The sequence below is a fragment of the Chionomys nivalis genome, chromosome 1 (assembly GCF_950005125.1).
Source record: "Chionomys nivalis chromosome 1, mChiNiv1.1, whole genome shotgun sequence".
In the NCBI taxonomy this organism is placed as follows: Eukaryota; Metazoa; Chordata; class Mammalia; order Rodentia; family Cricetidae; genus Chionomys; species Chionomys nivalis.
Window position 1 is genome coordinate 154,748,684 of NC_080086.1, and position 13,415 is coordinate 154,762,098.

The 13,415-nt window shown below is 42.3% G+C and overlaps 2 non-coding genes across 2 annotated transcripts; one reads left to right on the plus strand and one right to left on the minus strand.

Annotated features, from left to right (window-relative positions):
- Positions 1-3,654: 3,654 nt before the first annotated feature.
- On the minus strand, positions 3,655-3,726 carry Trnac-gca (transfer RNA cysteine (anticodon GCA)). Its single transcript has one exon. It is a non-coding gene; the product is annotated as a tRNA-Cys (tRNA).
- Positions 3,727-12,851: 9,125 nt separating this feature from the next.
- Positions 12,852-12,923, plus strand: Trnac-gca (transfer RNA cysteine (anticodon GCA)). The gene has a single exon. It is a non-coding gene; the product is annotated as a tRNA-Cys (tRNA).
- Positions 12,924-13,415: the final 492 nt, after the last annotated feature.

The following is a 13,415-nucleotide window of genomic DNA, read 5'->3' on the forward strand; positions in this document are numbered from 1 at the left end:
TGCCCATCGCCCTGGAGAAACAAGTGAGCAGAGACCATTAGCCATTGCTGCCCAGCGCAGCGCAGAGAATTTCCTTCTTCATACTGCAGGGCAGTACTGGAACCCGGGAAAGGCAAAGTGCAATCTCATCTCCAGTAGCATCTCAGGGTAAGTCCTAGGCCCGAAGCCAGGGACCCATGATCCCTAAGGCTTAAAATCCTCTCAAATTAAAACCTTAAAAAAAAAAAAAAAAAAAAAAAAGAAAGGCACAATGCCCAGCATGTAAAGTCCTCCTCCTGGCTGGGCTTGGTGCAGCATTTGTAGATTCTGGGCCATCTGTCACCAAGAACAGCTTAGCAACATCAAACTCGCTGAATGGCCAGTTGTTAAATTTATGGAAAAAAAAAAAAAACATTATCCCTTTGATGGTTCTTGCCCCTACTCTAGCCCTTGTATCTCTGAGTTAAAAATTTTACTCCAGATGGCAGGGGTTGTAGTCTGGGGTGTGCTACCATGACAAACTATGATTATGTTCAGAGAGGCAAGAGAAGGCAAAGGTTTTGTTTTGTTTAGTTTTTTTCTTTAAAACTAAAATGACCAAGGTTGCAGAATTATTTTGAAATGAGTCCTTGGCTATAAGGATCAGAAAGGATCAATAAAATGTTATTAGTCCCACTCCGAATAGGCACTCACTAAATGGGCGTCCTTTGTAGAAGTACTTCTTTCCTACAAGGTTGCTTGTGGCCTTTGTGTTAGGTGGCCTTGGCAATCTTTTATGACCATTTTTGTTATCAGCAAATATGTTTGAGGAAAGCCCCATGGCTTTTTTTATCGCCATGGCTTCCTGACTGCATTCTGTCAGCGGTTGACATAAGTGATTCTGTCAGTTTAATGTGAGTGACTCTAGTTTGATCTCAACAATTACACATGAGCTCTGTATGTGGACAAAGGGTGGAGCAGAAATGGTACGCATTTGAAAAATCTCAGTAATTTAGGTTGGTTGTTCAGGAAATTGATATTCAGGGGTTTAGCTTTCTGCATATTTGGCATTTGGTTACCTGGCTATTCAACACATTGGATAGACCAAGTCAGCTGTTTTGCTCAAATGAAGCAGCTAGCTTCTGCTAGTGGTGAGCTGTGGGCTGTCCATTTCTCCATATGAAAAATGCCTGGGACTTAAACTAGTTTTTGTTTTACATTATGGTTTTCTTTTCCATCCATGAGTTAACCTAAAAAGACATTTGAATTTCCCATGATGAGGTTTTTACAGAAGCTGCAAGTTATTTGATTTCACCCTATATTTAGAGACTGTGATGTTGACTGTGATGGGTGTATCCAAACTTTGGACGTTGTGATAAAATTTACCACCCAATCAAGTTACAAAACATAGCAAGAGAAATCTCATAAGGTTTTAAGTAAGTTTATTATTTTGTGTTGAGTTGTACCCATAGCTATTGTGGGTCAGGGGTTACACACACCTGCTAGAATTTTCTGAGACTTATTTTGTGGTCAGTAAAGCAAGAAACATTGAAATGTTTCATATTTCCTTCAGAAGACTGTTCATATTCTCATATCGGTTGTAATGAGCTAGTTAGAGATTACCAATCATATTGATTGTGTTACTTATGCCTTTTATATAGTATCATTTATTTGTCTTTTGAATTATTTTAGGTTATTGAGCTGTGATAAAATCTCAAGAATATGCATTTGTTTTTCACTTTGTGTATTTGGTATTTGGTATTTAGAATTGTAGTATTTTCCAAGAGAATTGTTAATTTTAATTTTCGGAAGTAACGCTATTTCCAACAATATATTTTGCCTATGATCTATTTTTATCTTATGCTGTGCTTGCTAGGTGTGTTGGTTTGAGTGAGAATTACCCTCATGGGCTCATATATTTGAATACTTGATCCCCAGTTGGTGGACCTGTTTAGGAAGTATTAGAAGTTGTGACTTTGTTGGAGGAGATCTGTCACTGAGCATGGGTCTTGAGGTTTCAAAGGACTCCCATCCCTAGTGTGTCTCTCTGTTTGTACACTGGTGTGAAGGTGCATTGCTGTGATTGGTGTAATAAAAAGCTGAATAGCCAATAGCCAGGCAGGAGGTATAGATGGGATTTCCAGGGAGAAAAAAGAAGGAGAAATCTAGGCACAGGGAGACTCCAGGAGACGTGGAGAAGAAATGGGAGGTGCAAGAAAGAAGAAAGATAATGCCAAATGATAGAATGTAGTTTAATATGAATGGCTTAATTGAAATTATAAGAGCTGGCTAGGAACAAGCCTAAGCTGTAGGCTGAGGTTTCATAATTAATAAGTCTCCGTGTCATTATTTGGGAACTGGCTGAAACAGGTTTGTTACATCTCTCTGCTTCAAAGCTGTGAATCCATGGTGAGTTCTCAGCTATTTCTTCACTTTGCTGTCATAGACTCTAACCCTTTACAAGGTTAGAGTAGCCAAATTAAATGCTTTCTGTTATAGGTTACCTCGGCCATGCTATTTAATTGCAGCAATAGAAAAGTAACTAAACTTGGTGATGGTGACATGCGCCTTTAATCCCAGCGCTCGAGGCAGGCAGATTTCTGTGAGTTCAAGGCCTGCTTGCTCTACAGAGTGAGCTCCAGGACAGCCAGGACTGTTACACAGAGAAACCCTGTCTCGAAAAACAACAACAACAAAAACAAAACAAAAAGAAAGAAAAGAAGGAAGGAAAGAAAAGTAACTAAGAGATGTAACAACCTCTTGCCTGAAGCTTTGCTTGTGGGTGGAACAGGTGTGCTCTGTGCCAAAACGACCCAAGTCCTCCAGAAAAAAAGGATACTTCTTTTCCTTGGAGCCTCAAGAAGGAGCTTCAACCTGTTCACATTCTTGATTTTGGTCCAGTGACATAAATTTTGAATATCAGTCCTCCGGGTCTATAAGAAGATAAGTTTGATTTGCTTTAAGCTATGAGTTTTAATTGTCTTTTCTTCATTCACCGGACCCTCCAGATAGATCAAGTCCCTGAGGCTGTGCAAGGATAGTTTGATCCCCAGAACCCACATGGCAAAGACAGGCATGGTGGCATGTACTATAATGCCAGTACTGGGGAGACAGAGGCAAGCTGATTCCTGGGGCTCACTGGCTAGCCAGCCTAGCCTACTTGGTGAGTTCCAGGCCAGTAAGAAATCCTGTTAAAAACAACAACAAAAAAGTGAATGATACCTGAGAAACAATATCTGAGTTGTCCTATAGCCTTAACATATACATTCTTGCCCAGCACGCCTGCCCCCCATAGATACACACATACACACAGACACATACACACACACACACACACACACACACAGACACACACACACACACACACACAGAGAGAGAGAGAGAGAGAGAGAGAGAGAGAGAGAGAGAGAGAGAGAGAGAGAGAATGAGAGAGAAAGGGATAGAGAGAGGAGAGAGAGATGCACACTTTAAAAGGAAAAAGAAAAAATAATTAAATTTGGTAAGTGAAATTTGAAGCTTGGGTAGGAGGGACTTGCAGTTCTGGGTCTGTGGCACTCGATGACACAGTTTTAAATCACTCTGAATTTTCTCTGAGATTTTAGGAAGTGCAGTACCCTAAGCTTTAGGATTAGAATAAAGAATGAGTTTTTAGCACCTTAGTCTTAGTAATAAAAATAATGATAATAACAGAAAAGTAGGGGGTACCTGGATTTGAACCAGGGACCTCTTGATCTGCAGTCAAATACTCTACCCCTGAGCTATACCCCCTAATGATGACTCGGATCTAAATAGTGCCTATACCTGTGTAACCATGCTCATCATGTCTATAAAATATTGCTATGGGTATTCATTCAACTGTGACTCTCAGGAGCCACCAAACTTGCCTGACTACAAATTTACCTCTACAATATAAAACAAACAATGGGTTCTCTTCCCAATCTTGAGCTTTTTGGGACAAGACTGGCACTGGCACTGGCACTGATGACTGAGAGGGTCTAAAGAGTCAGTCGTCAGCATGGGGACCATGGGAGAGGGTAGAAGGGGAGGGGAGAGGAAGGGAGGGAAACGGAGAAAAATATAGAGCTCAGTAGAAGCAATAAAATAATAATAATAATAATAATAATAAACAACCATGAGGAAACTTATTTTAAAACAACTCTGGAATTAAAAAAAAAAAGAGACAGTACTCTGTCCTCTGTGCCCTTCATAGCAGGCATCTGGCAACAGAATGTCAAAATTAACATGCTTCTCAGGCACACACAGCATTAGGAACTGAGTTCATTCTTCATCACTGGGTTTAGGACCCTTTACTCAACCATCTTAAATTGTTCCCTTGCCTCAGTGCAAAGACCATACCAAGAGCTATGCAGATAGATTTATACACTCTTAAGGCACTGGGACTGGGGGGACTGGAACACAGATTTGAGAGGGTAGGAACATCCTCTACAACTCAAGGACCTCAGAATTGGCTGATGGGGACCTTGAGGATTGGAACAGGTGCTGAATCGCTCCTCTGGGAACAGTCTACAGATTTTATGTCCCAGAAATCATCCAGGGAGCTTGCTACAGACATCACTTGATATTAGGAATAAGATTCTGATGGCAGTCGGGAAACCCCTTGGAAGAACCCCAGATCTAGACCTGCCATCTACACTCTGAAGGAAGAAGTAAGAAGTGCAACGTAAGAAGAGTCCAGCATGGGCATCTCATAGTGGCACCTAGTGTTGGCCCAAAGTGCCGTGATTTAAGTAGGGACCTTGCTAAATGCTCTGAAATGTGTTCTAAACTAGTGGCTTCTAATTTTAGGGTGCATCAGGGTACCAGAAACAAACTCAGAGAATAGGTCTAGTGGGAAAGGGGAGCATTCCAGTGAGGGAGGTCAGTACTAGCAGGAAGGCACTGGTAACGTGCCAGTCCTGCGTCTGCAGGTAGCACCTGGCTGGTGTCTGACCTTGTGACCAGGGAGTCTGAGAGCTGAGAGTAGGCTGGGCTTACTCCAGGGGTCTGCCTGGGGACCGGGGGAAGTGACACTGCCAGCCCACACACTAATCCACTTCAGGTATGTGCTCACCAGGGTCTGGGCTTTTGTATCCTTGTTCACTATAAATCTAGACTCCACATGGAGTGCTGCACGTAAAAACCTCTTGCCTGAAGCTTTGCTTGTGGGTGGAACAGGTGTGCTCTGTGCCAAAGCGACCCGAGTCCTCCAGAAAAAAGGATACTTCTTTTCCTTGGCGCCTCAAGAAGGAGCTTCAACCTGTTTGCACTCTTGATTTTGGTCCAGTGACACAAATTTTGAACATCAGTGCTCCGGGTCTATAAGAAGATAAGTTTGATTTGCTTTAAGCTATGAGTTTTAAATGGATTGTTGCATTTTTACAGGCAAAGCATTGAAGTTCTGGTAGTCTGACTTTGGAGGACAGTAGTTTCTCAAAGAAGGGGCTTGTTTTGACATTCTGGAGCCTTGCCTTTGGGAGAAATAGCTTTCCATGGTAACTTTACAGTTTAATTTCATGTCTGCCTGTTAATCAGAGATGATATTCACTTTTATACACTGAATTGATTGTTACTTTTATGGTCTCTTTTTGTGGAACAAAACAAAACAAAGCAACAACAACAGAAAACCAGTAAGTAAACAAGGTAGATGTGACTTTGAACCAAGGACCTCTTGACTGGCAGCTAAATGCTGCCCTAAATTGTAATCCCAGTGTATTAAACACATCCTAATTGGCACTTTTAACTCTTGGCAGCACATCTAAGACTCCAGTAACTCATGGAGGCTTTAAGTGTGGGTTGAGTTGTGTCTTGAATCCATGTATATTAAAACTCTGTTCTTGGTGAATGTGATCTAGTTAGAATTAGTCACTCAGTCATAATCAAGTTGTTCTAACTCAATAAGGTGGGTGTCTATGTAGAAAGACGAGGGGAGACGGAATCAGGAAGAAAGGTTGTGGGAATAGAGACGGAGATGGGAGTGGTGCATTTACCCAAAGGGGACGTGAGCCAAAGATGCCAGCAGCTACCGGGAGATGACTTGATTCCAAACTGTTAGCTTCCAGAGCTATGAAAGAATAAATTTCTTTTTAGTCACCCAATTTGTGGTGACCTCTAATCACAGCTCTAAAAAGCTGATTCTCCCCTCCTAGTAAGGTGACATGGCCTCTGGTCCTGCAGACTGCTCCTGTCAGGTTCTCATCTCATCAGACTTGGGCGAGGCCCCAGCAGGGAGAGAGCATACCTCCACATTAGTGGAGACTTCAACAACCAGAAAAATGGAGCATCTCACCCAGAACCACACTGTCCTTTACCCCGCAGCCTGAACCCAGGGTCCACATCCCAGGCTCTTTACATATTTTTGATTTTACTCTTTAGGAAGAAGGAGATTACAAGATGTTATCTCCAGGAACTGGAGAAGGAATTGACCTCTAAGGAAATAAACCCCACACAACTAATAAAAAGTGCTTCTGAAGACAGGAGGTTGTTGTGGGGTGGCAGAGCTCCTGGTTTGGGGGTGACAGAGTTTCTGGTTTTGGGTGGGCCATAGTGAAGGAGTGTGGTATGAAATAAGGATGCAGGTCAGGGTCAAAACTGAGTGAGTGCTTATGGACGACTGCTGTAGGAAGGCTTGCAGCTTGTGGTTACCCGCCTGCTGGGGCGTGGCCTCTTATACTATATACCTGGATGCAGAGCCTGCATCCGGCCCTTTTTCCCTCCTTTTCATGGGCTGCTTGTTCAGATTGTTGGATTGCTGGATTCGATCTATATCCACCGTTCAAGCAGAGAATTCTGATTTGTGATTTTACCCCTAAATAAATAACTACCTGTTTCTTATTTCTGAGCTAGTGTGGTATTTCTTTCAAATGTCCGTTCATCTCTTGGTTCGTTCATCACTTGGCACCCACGTGGATTTAAACTCCATGCCTACTGGGTGGACGTGGTGGAAGGCCTGGCCTTTTTTTTTTTTTTTTTTTTTTGTAGAATCCCCATCAGAGAAAGAAAAAGTTAGTTTAGCCAACTAAATATTTTTGTTCCTGACAGACAAATCTAAAACATAAGAATACAAAACTGCTAAGAAATAGAAGGACAGGGGGAGAAAACCTTCCAAGATAAGCACAAAATAAAGCAATTCATGACCAATAAACCTCTGCTATGGAAGAATTCTACACAGAAGTGAGGAAGAAATAGGTGACAAACATTAAAGCTCAGGAGAGAAATTAGGTGAGAAGAATGATTGGAAACAGGAATTAGAAAGGCATCAAACACGTTGTATTCAGTAAACCAGGAAGCTCCTACACTGAACAAGGGGTAAACAAATGAGCAAACAGTGCTTGCATCAACCAGGAAAAAAATACAACGAAATTTCAGGACTCAAATACTCAGTGGCAATCCTAAATGTGAATGATCTTAACTCTTCTGTTTAAAGAAAATGCAGACTAGCTGACTGGATTGAAAAAACCAGAGCCAACTGGGTTTTTTTTTTCCTGCAAGAAACACACCTCACTGGCAAAGACCCATGCAGATTCAAAGTGAAAGGATAGAAGATAATATACCAAGTGGTAGCTGAAAGCACCTAGAATATATTTAAGCTAAAATAGTTGAAAGCGACAAAGAAGCACTGTATATTAAGAAAATAAATAGGGCTGGAGAGATGGCTCAGCGGTTAAGAGCATTGCCTGCTCTTCCAAAGGTCCTGAGTTCAATTCCCAGCAACCACATGGTGGCTCACAACCATCTGTAAAGAGGTCTGGCGCCCTCTTCTGGCCTGCAGGCATACACACAGACAGAATATTGTATACATAATAAATAAATAAATATTTAAAAAAAAAAGAAAATAAATAATCCACCACATAGATATAATGATACAAATACATACACCTGATGCTGATACACCCAGTTTCATAAAACTAACTACTGGGCGTAAAGAGTTGGATAGGCTGAGACAGTGATAGTGAGTGCCTCCAGCACACCACTGTCTTTGAAAGACAGATCAGGCAGACCAGAAAAGGGCTCCAGCGGCACAGGCAGCAGACCCCACGCACACAGAGTTGCAGCCCTGTCCTGTCAACATTTCAGAAGGAAAGGACGCCTTACACTTCTGGAGAATAGTGCTGATTTTAAAGTGGTGTCTGAGTCTGTGAGCCACCCACTCCAGAAAGGCGGCTTCTGCATTCATCTCACAAACTGACAAGATCTATTTCTGAGACGACCCAGACCAGGAGACCAGATTAAAGGAGAAGAACCACATACCATTAACACAGACGAAGAAAGCTTTGGGAAAAGTGAATACATGTTCATGGTTCCAGAGTGGCTTTGGTGGATTAGGGCAAGCATTTTATCTCTTTAGTGTGCTCCGAGGAATCTCTATGAACATAAAATAAATCCACTGAAACTCAAAACAAGATAAAATTATTCATTGTAGCTACATCTGATCTTTGATAAATGAAGGTCTTAGCCAGGGAGGAAAGAGATAATAAAAAATGAACAAAATATATGGCTTTAAGGGGAGAACAATATCTTTTTTGAAGACGAAATTATTATAGTATGGGTGAGAAATTTGCAGACCACCACGTATACAAGTACAAATTAGAATCCATCCTTTATTTTTGACTGACAATTGAGAGTATCCTAGAGCCTCAGCCTCTTGGTGCCAAAGCTCAGGGATACAGCATTTTTAAAGGTAAAACCTATAATTACATCCATTTTAGAGTTGCAGGCAGAGTTATTGCAACATTTGTTTTGGCAGAACACAGCAGTTATTGCAAACACAACATGACAATTAATTTTGACTTATATTCTTTTAAATTATTTTAGCTTATGCTTGGTTTTATAAACATTATTTTGGCTATTACATCTGGACCATAGTCAGGATCTTGGAAATCCCAAATGTGTTGTCAGGGAAGACATGGATGTTGGGGGTGTAGAGAGCTGAAAAGTATATAAGCAGACACAAAATGGAGTCAGAACATAATAGTGTTACCTAAGTCATTTCAATATGATCATATGTGTAGAACTTAAAAAGATGTCAGAGGCACACAAATTAGGATTATTAGCTGTTCAGCAATGTTTCTGAATTTAAAGTTGAAATTATTAGATCAATAATTATATTTCAGTGTACCAACAAGAAACTGGAAAAGGGGGAAATTCCGTTTAGGATAACATAAAATGTCAACTTTCTGCATCGTTAATTTCCTTATTGTTGTGAAAATACCTGGCAAATACAACTCAAGGAAGGATGCATTTTGTCTCGCAGTTTTAAAAGGGATACAATCTGTCTTGGTGAGGGAGGCTTAGTGACAGAAGCATAAATGACTGGCTAAGTTACTTCTGCAGTCAGGAAGCAGAGGAAATGGATGCTGCTCCCTTCTCTCTTCTACTTAGTCCTGGACTACAGTTTGTGGGTTAGTGCACCCCACCTTTAGGTTCGTTCTTCCCTCGCCAGTGTAAACTTTTCTGAAATCATCTTCATGAATACCAACAGGTCAGTTTCCATGGTGATTTAAAATCTAGTCAAATTTATGTGATTAACTGTCATCCTTCCTAACCAAAAATGAGCAAAAATTACACAAAAATTTCTGCAAAACTCTGAAAAGTAACTGATGAACCAAAATTCTGAGAAGACAGATGACTGTGGGTTGGGAACCTGGTTATCAGAATTATATAGGTTCTCCCTATTGTCTAAAACGCCAATGCAAGAAAAAAAATACTGGAAGTGTGTTTGTACTTGTATGTGTTTAATTGCACAAATAGTTCCTAAAACACTTAAGTACAGTAGCCAAAAATAAGGATGGTCTTGGATAAAATATAGAAGAACGTATTGAACTAGAGCTCAAAGCTCATTTTAGAGAAAGGAAGGAAGTGTGGAGTTCTCATAAAGATGGGCAGATTCACAGGCTGAGGCTAGACCCATTAGAAAGAATCATTTCTAACACTCCTCCATTACTGGTGGGAGTGCAAACTTGTACAGCCACTTTGGAAATCAGTACGGCGGTTTCTTAGAAAATTGGGAATCAGTCTACCTCAAGACCCAGCAATACCGCTTTTGGGCATATACCCAAAGGATACACAATCATACGGCAAGGACATTTGCTCAGCTGTGTTTATAACAGCATTATTTGTAATAGCCAGAGCCTAGAAACAATCTCGATGCCCATCAACTGAAGAATGGATAAAGAAAATGTGGTGCATTTACACAATGGAGCACTACTCAGTGATAAAAAACAATGACATCTTGAAATTTGCAGGTAATGGATGAAACTAGAAAAAAAAAATCCTGAGTGAGGTAACCCAGACCCAGAAAGAAAGCATGGTATTTTGTCAATCATTGGTGTATATTAGATACAAAGCAAAGGAGAACCAGGCTACAATCCAGAGACTCTAGGAAAAATAGGAGACCCTAAGAGGGACACACATAAAGGGCCCCAGGAAGGAAAATTGTTAAGTTAAATAATCTCCTGGGTAAACTGGGAAGGGGAGTAGAAGGAGGGAATGGGGGATGAGAACATGAGGGCTTGAGATAACTGAGTTGGGGGAGGCACAGAGATGGGGAGCAATGAAAGAGATATCTTGATGGGGGAGCCATTATGGGGTTATGGAAAAACCAGGTGCTAGGGAAATTCCCAGGAATCCACAAGGATGACTGTGCTAAGACTCCTAACAATAGTGGAGAGGGTGCTTGAACTGGTCTTCCACTGTAATCAGATTAGTGACTTCCCTAATTGTAATCATCAAACTTACATCCAGTAACTGATGGAAGCAGATACAGTGACTCACAGCCAAGTGCTGGAGTTCAGCTGAAGAGAGGAGGAGAGATCATATGAACAGGGGGGGTCAAGAGCATGATGGGGAAAACCACAGAGACAGCTGACTCGAGCTGGTGGAGCGCACACACGAACTGTGGGCTGACAGCTGGGGAACCTGCATGGGACCAAACTAGACCCTCTGATGTGGGTGACAGTAATTACGTGACTTGATCTTGAGCGGGGTCCTGGCAGCAGCACCAGGACCTGTCTGTCCCGGGCGCATGAACTGGTGTTTGGAGCCCGCTCCCTACGGTGGGATGCCTTGCTCAGCCTTGATACAGGTGCGGTGGCTTGGTCCTGCCTCAATTTGGTATCCCAGACCTTGTTGACTCCCCAAGGAAGGCCTTACCCCCTCTGAGGAGTGGATGGGGGTTGGAGCAGGGAGGGAGGGATTGGGAGATGGGAAAGGAGGGGTAACTAACTGGGTTTGGTATGTAAAATGAAAAGTAATTTTTTTTAGTGAAAAAATATGAAAAAGAATCCTTTGAATGTAAAATGTCCCCAAAGGTGAATTAGTATGTTGAAGACTTGGTCCCTCCCACCCCTAACCCCCAGCTAGTGGATCTATGTTGGGAGGCTGTAGAAACTTCAAGAAGTGGGGCCTAGCTGGAAGAAGTAGGTTACTGAGGTGATTTTAAAATAATTTTTAATTTTTGAAATTATAATAGAATTACGTCATTTCTCTCTTTTCCTTCTTCCAACACCTCCTTTGTACCTTGTTCTCTCTCAAATTATGGCCTCTTTTTCTTTAATTGTTCACACGCGCACACACACACGCACACACACACACGCACACACACGCACACACACACGCGCGCGCGCACACGCACACACACACGCACACACACACGCACACGCACACACACAGTGCACACACATATACAGCCAAAACATTCCTATACATAAAATAATATAAATTTTAAAAATGTTTCTTTTATTCCAAAAAAGTCAGGAGCCTGGAGCATTGCACAGGTTTCAACTTAAAAAAAATTGCAAACACAGGCCCTGAATGCATCGGGCAGCTTCAGGTCCCATGGTTGGTTTTCTTTCTCCTGGGCTTTCTCTCATCCCTCCTTAAGATCTCAGCTCTTCCTCCTTCCAGGTGCGACACAGGCTGTCACTTTACTGACTGCTCCCACCTGTAACCTGGGAAACACTTCTCACAATGCTGCTGTGCTGGACCCGGAGCCTTCTACTGCTCAGTCCTCAATTCCTGGCCACAGAGATTGGCAGTGTGTCCTGTTGCTGATGGGAAAGAGCTAGAGAATTTCAATGGCCCCACAGAACTCCATGTAGAAGGCAGCTTCCCTCCATCTTTCAGGCTGGGTAGGCAGAAGAGAAGCTTCTGGGCCACCTCATGAGAAGGTGGTAGGAGTCCAAGGGAGAGGCCTGTGGGTAGAAGAAGAAAGCTCCTTAAGAGGAAAAGATGGGGGGGGGCACATGCCCTTGGTTGGCTGAGGAGGTAGAAGGTACTAAGGGAAGTATATATTTTTCTAGATGAGGTAGGGCATTGTTACTGGATGCCAGATCTGATTAGATGGGATCCATTGCTGGCAGCATTTCCTGGTCTGTATCTATGCTGCTATCTTTGCTTTCAGACTCAGAAATTCCAAATCTGCATTTAAATATTTCTTTGAGGAACTCATTGTCCATCATATTTACCTATTTTAGCCGAAGAGGAAATTGGAGAGGCCTTCATACATCCTAGTCTGTAGTTGTGTAGGAAGTGCTGTGAACTCTGTATTGGCCCAGGTGGGTCAGGCTTTGACTTTGTGACAGAAAAGACATTTTGATCTATAGTTTCTGTTTGTAGGTCACCATTATGGTGGGCTCTGGCTTTGATGCTAAGGACGATTCTAGGAGACAGGTCTAAGCTTCTCTAGGCACTAGCTAGTCCTAGGGTTTTGTGGAGAGGACACAACTGTAGAACTTCCAGGGTAGTTGTCTTTTAGTCCACAGCAGAAGATAGGTTTCCTTTGACTCAGGTTTGGTGCTGCTGAGATCTCCATCCTGTAATGTCAGTAAATAGGTTATAACTGATATGGGTGTGATTCTAGAAGTAAAATATGTTAATTAAACTCCATGTGAGTAGATGGGGGTATAGCTCAGGGGTAGAGCATTTGACTGCAGATCAAGAGGTCCCTGGTTCAAATCTAGGTGCCCCCTAACTCTTACATTTGCTTTTGTGTGTCAGGGATGGGCATCTACTTGGTTTTTTTGTTTTTTGTTTTTTGTTTTTTTGAGAGATGGTTTCTTACTGCATCTGGAGTTTACTGGTTGGCTGTACTGACAACCCCTCCTTGTCCTTCCTTGCACCTCCACTAGACTGGGCGGCCAGCAAGCTGCCTCCCAGTTCTCCAAGATCCTTTCTCTCTCCGTCTTGTCCTCCTGTGCCTGTCTCCCAGTTCTGGGATAACAGGGACACTATACCTCTCTACGCTTTTTGCACGGGGGCTGGAGATTTGAGCTTAGCTGTTAGTGCTCACAGGGCAGGGCACTTTCCCCAGTGAGCAGTCTTCACAGCCCTGCCACTAGTTCCAACCACTGAAACAGATGCTGGAATTCAAGTTCTTCTTCCTTAGCGGATATAAAGATACATGTTTCCCAGACCCAGTACATGAGGCTTTATTGTGGTGGTTTTGAACCCCAAATATACAA